Source organism: Salarias fasciatus, chromosome 9, assembly GCF_902148845.1.
Source record: "Salarias fasciatus chromosome 9, fSalaFa1.1, whole genome shotgun sequence".
Classification (NCBI taxonomy): domain Eukaryota; kingdom Metazoa; phylum Chordata; class Actinopteri; order Blenniiformes; family Blenniidae; genus Salarias; species Salarias fasciatus.
This window is the reverse complement of record NC_043753.1, coordinates 3011415-3016758: the sequence shown is the minus strand read 5'-3', so window position 1 is coordinate 3016758 and position 5344 is coordinate 3011415. Positions and strand designations below refer to the sequence as shown.

Genomic DNA, 5344 nt, shown 5'->3' with positions numbered 1-5344 from the left:
ATCTTACCTTCATGAAGAATCGGGCTGAAGTTCCATTACTTCTTTTTTATTACTTTGAACGTTGAACTCGCCAATTAATTAGAGAAACCAGTTCTTCCAAAACCCCGGCTCCGCTCCGGGTTCTGGACGCTTCTCCTCCGCCAGTTAGCTGCTGCGTTCAGGTGACTGGAGCTGCTGCGGAAAACTGAAACTCGGTCGTTCACATGAAGGCAGCGGAGACAGCTGGACTCAGGAGACACGTGAAGGAAGCGTGGACAATTTGCACAAAGGAACGGCTCTCAGACAGCTGTGAACCGGCTCTCATCGTTCACTTGAACGTCACAGCACTAGTAACAGTCTGTGGAGGATGACAGTGGTTGCTGCAGACGACTGGTTTTTCGTATCTGCCGCCTTGCAGTCGTCTCAGCGCGGTACACAGTGGAGGGGGGCGTGTCGCGTTTCTGCACCGGCCGCTGAAGAGCGGACAGACGTGATTTCCGTGAAAAATTCTGCTATTGCGGAACTTGGGCTCCCGCCCAAGTCTGATTTTTCCAGCCCAAGGAGTTAAAACCAGCCCAATTTTTACATGCCCACCCAAGGCTCTTTTTCCCAGCCCAATGACTTTTAAAATAGCCCAATTGGGCGGGAACCCGCCCAATCTGGCAACACTGAGTGCAAGTCGACGGGCGCGCGGATTTTTCCATAGATATCATATAAAAACTAGATGCCTTAAGGCGGAGTCAGCAACGTCGTTCACTGGCGGCCATCTTAGGACAGTGGACCACTCTGGGGCGCTCTGTGTAATCCAAGGGAAGGTGAGGCATTTACACTAATTAAAATACTCAACTCACTGAATTCTTCATGGATTTACAGACAGTTTGATTCATTACTAACGTTACGTTGCTATGATGTGTAGCAGGAGGAGGCCCTCTCCTGGCTTGTAATAATTAACCAATCCCGCCAGGGGGAGCTGTGTATAAAAGAGGGCCATTCTCACTGGTGCAGCCTCTGCTGCTGGTTCTAGAGTAGACCCCGCCCCTGGGCTTCCTCACTTCCTGGTGTGAGCTGTGTGAGCCGTGCGAGCTGTGTTTGCCTGCTGGGCTGCGTCTGGGATCATTTCCCCCTGAATCTGGGTGTCAACTTGCTGCTAGAGGAGTGAGTATCGCTGTCCTCCTGGAGGCGCACCCCACATTCATGATCAGCTGGTAGTAATCAGCTTGAAGGTGTTGTGAAGCCACAGACTCCCCACCTCTCCTACTGGGTGATCAGTTTGGATGCTTTTGGCCAGGTAGGCAGTTCAAATACCCCCATAGGTGCATGAAGGTATGTGCAGAGGTATGACTGCCCTTTCTATTACATATTAGGAGCGGCCAGTTAAGCTGCAGTGGAACCTACCAGCTGTTTTGTCCTTCCGGGTTGCTGCCACGACCAGTGTTGGCACCCGAAATCACTCCTGGTCTGCCTCTGCTCCGTGGAGTCGGCCGCCTGCACTCCAATCTACTGGCTGACCTCCTGAACAGAGCTTGAACGCTCGTGGAACGCCAGGCGGAAGACGGAAGCAATCTTTTTGGTTTATTATCTTTTCTTTCTGCTTTAATTAATTTTGTTGAAGACCAGTGTTGGTATATTTTGTTGTTCTTTTGGTTATTGTTTCTTTATTTAATTGTGTGTTCATTCTTTGTTATTTTCCATTTACCTTTGTTTTGTTTGGGTTTGGCAGTTACAGGTTTGCATTTATTTATTTTACTTGTGAGTTGTGGCTGCCCTTCCCCTCGTGTTTATTTAGTTATTTTCTTTTTCTTGAATGCTTGAATGTGAGGGAAAAAACCCTTTTTAAACTCCCCTTGTCTTTTTCCCTCCCTTCCAGAAGCTGAGAGCGACGGTGGCGGCATCGGTGTCCCTGGGTGGTGGGTCTCCCTCCCGTGTGATGTGCTGCGCACCCCTTTTTGTTTGAGTGTGTTCACCTTTATTTTCAGCGAGTGAGAGTGTCCACGTGTGTCTGGGGTGATCCTTCCGAGGCCTTCATTCCCTCTTCTACCCGCGTCCCACCGGTAAGCCTCAGCTCCTGTTTGGGCTCCCCCTCTTCCCCTTCTTTTAAAGAGAGTGAATGTGTTTTTTTGAAGTTTACTATTTAATAAAGATTTTCTGTTGGCCAGAACCCACGTCTCCTGCTTCTTAAAGCCACGAACCTGAGTGTCCTCACCAATCATTACTTTTTAGTTATTTCCTTGGGTGCAAGTCCCGAGGTGGCGTTGTCTGGCTTCCGTTAATCTGACCCATCTCGCCACAGATGCAGACTAAATTTTAATATCACAACTTTTCTTTTTGCATGCAGTTAAATGCCGACATGTCTGACGTTTATAACAAACCAAGTCGTTTGAAAATCGATTGAAAATTGAGCAATCTATAGCTATTTCAAAGTTGACGCTCAATTGACATTAATGTGATGAGTGAGTGAGCGGCCCTGTACCAAGATGGCCGCCATGTGACGACGTTAGTCCCCATTGGGTTACAGCACGAATGAGCCATCTCGTGTGTATATATATATATATATATATATATATATATATATATATATATATATATGTGTCTATTGCAACACAATGACAGATATCGCACTCAGGGGTGCGTGCGTCCGCTGGAGGGCCCGGGGTAATGCGTGGGTTTGTGCGCGCGCGTGTTGGATTGAACGGTTCAGCGGGCCACATTTGGCCCGCCGGCCGCTAATTGCCGACCCCTGCTGTAGGAGCTGAGCCGTAAACTCCGTCAGGCAAGTTCCCTCGGCTCCCCCGGGCAGCCCCACCACACGAATATTATTCCATCTGGAGCGGCTCTCCAGGTCCTCGCATTTCTTAGAGAGGGCGTCGGTCAAGGTGGTCAGCGTCCCCGCCTTGGTCTCGAGAGCAGTGAGCCTGGTCTCGTGGTCGTTAGCAGACCGCTCCAAATCCGCGATGGTCTCACTTTGTGATGCTATAATGTTCCCGAGAGGTTCCAGAGCTGCTTTTGTTTCTCGTTCACTGAGGTTGAAATGATGGAATCAAACCGACTGATCAAGTCCGTGCACATTTCATCCATCATTTCCCTCTTACTTAGCAGAAGTGCAGCGTTAGCATCCGGAGGCTCGTCTGTGTCCTCCTCTGGGGATTGGCGAAGTTTGCCGCGGCCTGCCTCGGATGAGGCGGCTTTCTCTCGGCTCGTCATGTCAAGTTGCTTTTTTTTCCGGAGACAGTGTTGACAGATGCGTGAACAAAATTCAAAACTGGCAAAAAGAGTCAAAATGTGCGAGTTAAATATATATATAAAAAAAAAAACTCGCATTCCACGGAGCCGCTGTGAAACGTGTCCTCCATCTTCCTCATCCATCCTCCTCATCAGCTGTCTTCTTCAGTGTTTGTCACGTGACAACTCCGAGGACTCTGTGCCTTCAGAGCGACGTCGGAGCGGAGGTATAATGAAACTTTCTCTCATCAAATCTCAAAGTGTTTTTTCTGGTTTAAACCATCCAGTCTGGGGACAAAAAGAATGATTTAAGATATTTGGTGATTTTAAAAAAGTAGCTTTTATTTATCACAGACAGTTCCTAATAAATTCTACTGCTCCACTCTGGAGTTAAAAAAAACACATGCACACATTAATAAGCTCAATTATTATCAAATGTGGAGGGTAAATTATAAGAAAATCATTTCAAACTATGTTTTCCTCTTCTGTACTGTAACATTATGACTGGGTCCTCACAGTCTGCTCCGTGCGCGGCGGGGGGCGTTGAAGGAGCGATGCTGATATGAATAGGAATGAGCTCTGTTTTGTCGCCATTTTTCTACTTTAATATAATTTGTCGTTATTGTAGTTTTGTTAAGCAATTGTTTTTTTTTTTTGAGTTTGTGGCAAGATGAATCAAATTAAAAGAAGCCAGACAACGCCACCTTGGGAGTTGCACCCAAGGAAATAACTAGGACACTCGGGTTCGTGGCTTAAGAGGCAAGAGACGTGGGTTCTGGCTAACAGAAAATATCTTTATTAAATGTTACAAAACACATTCACTCTCATTTTTAAAAGAAGAGGACGAGGGGGGCCCAAACAGAAGCTGAGGCTTACCGGAGGGACACAGGTAGAAGGGGAAATGAAGGCCTGGGAAGGATCACCCCAGACACACGTGGACACTTTCACTGGCTGAAAATAAAGGTGAACACACTCAAACAAAAAGGGGTGCACAGCACATCACACAGGAGGGAGACCCACCACCCAGGGCCACCGATGCCGCCACCGTCGCTCTCAGCTTCTGGAAGGGAGGGAAAAAGACAAGGGGAGTTAAAAAGGGGTTTTCCCTCACATTCATGCATTCAAAAAAAAGAATTAACAACGAACACGAGTGGGAGGGCAGCCACAACTCACAAGTAAAATAAATAAATGCAAACGTGTAACTGCCACACCCCAACAAAACAGTTTTAAGACTTTTGCTTTCTAAGTGCACGTGTGAAGTGCAAAGAACTTTAAGGTCCAAAGATAGTGAGTCAGCCCTGCTGCACTCACACTCTGCTTAGTATTAAAAGTGGAGATGAATGTAAACACAGGAATGAAGGGAAACTGCGCAAAGTCACATTTGACTACATGAGATTTGGAAGAGTGAGGAGCGATTCTCTGACAGAATCTTGTAATGTGTGGTCTGCTCCAGAGCAACACCACACACTAGAAGATCAGGAGAGGAAGATCTGCTGCGATCTGTCTTCTGTTGTATGTGGTCTCTGTATCGGGGTATCAGAGACAGGTTTCCCCAGCTGCTAATTTAACATAAATAAGACAGTGCTATATTGAAGAGATGTGTTGAATTGTTCTTTAGTTGCAGACAAGTTTATTACAGGCAATCTTACACTTACCTGAAAACTAATGAATAAGCATTGAATTAAATGGTTAAGTAAAATTAAAGGAGCACAGCGCAGTTTGCTTGTTTTATGCAAAACACCGACCCCTGCAGGCCTTAGGCGTAACTGTAGCTTAGTGAAAAGCTCGTGTCTGTGGCTTGTGCCCGTGTACGTGCACAGAAGAGGGGAACTCCTTCCTCGCTCTTTTAGCAGCGCTCGAGTAAAATGTAACTTTCTTTTGCCTGGTGGGTCTGTGCTGGAGTTGTGGCAGTGCTAGAAGCCGGTCTTTTCTTACTTTCTGGAAGCTCCATCCTCAGTACTGCTCAGTTGTTGCTGCTAAGCGTCTGGCGGAGTAATGGCGGACAAAGCAAAACTTAAGGATTACCAGGCCAGCGGGAGGCGCATTACGTCAAGCTCAGAGCGATTCGTACCCGATTCACTCATATTGCTGTGCCTTCAGTGCCCTGCACAGGAAAATAGGAGCGACTGTGATCTTGCAAAAATAA

The 5344-nt window shown here is 47.0% G+C and overlaps 1 long non-coding RNA gene across 1 annotated transcript; it reads left to right on the top strand.

Moving 5' to 3' along the window:
* The first annotated feature begins 1073 nt into the window (after positions 1-1073).
* Positions 1074-1418, top strand: LOC115394594 (uncharacterized). Its single transcript, XR_003932123.1, has 3 exons — positions 1074-1138; positions 1203-1267; positions 1344-1418. It is a non-coding gene; the product is annotated as an uncharacterized LOC115394594 (long non-coding RNA).
* Positions 1419-5344: the final 3926 nt, after the last annotated feature.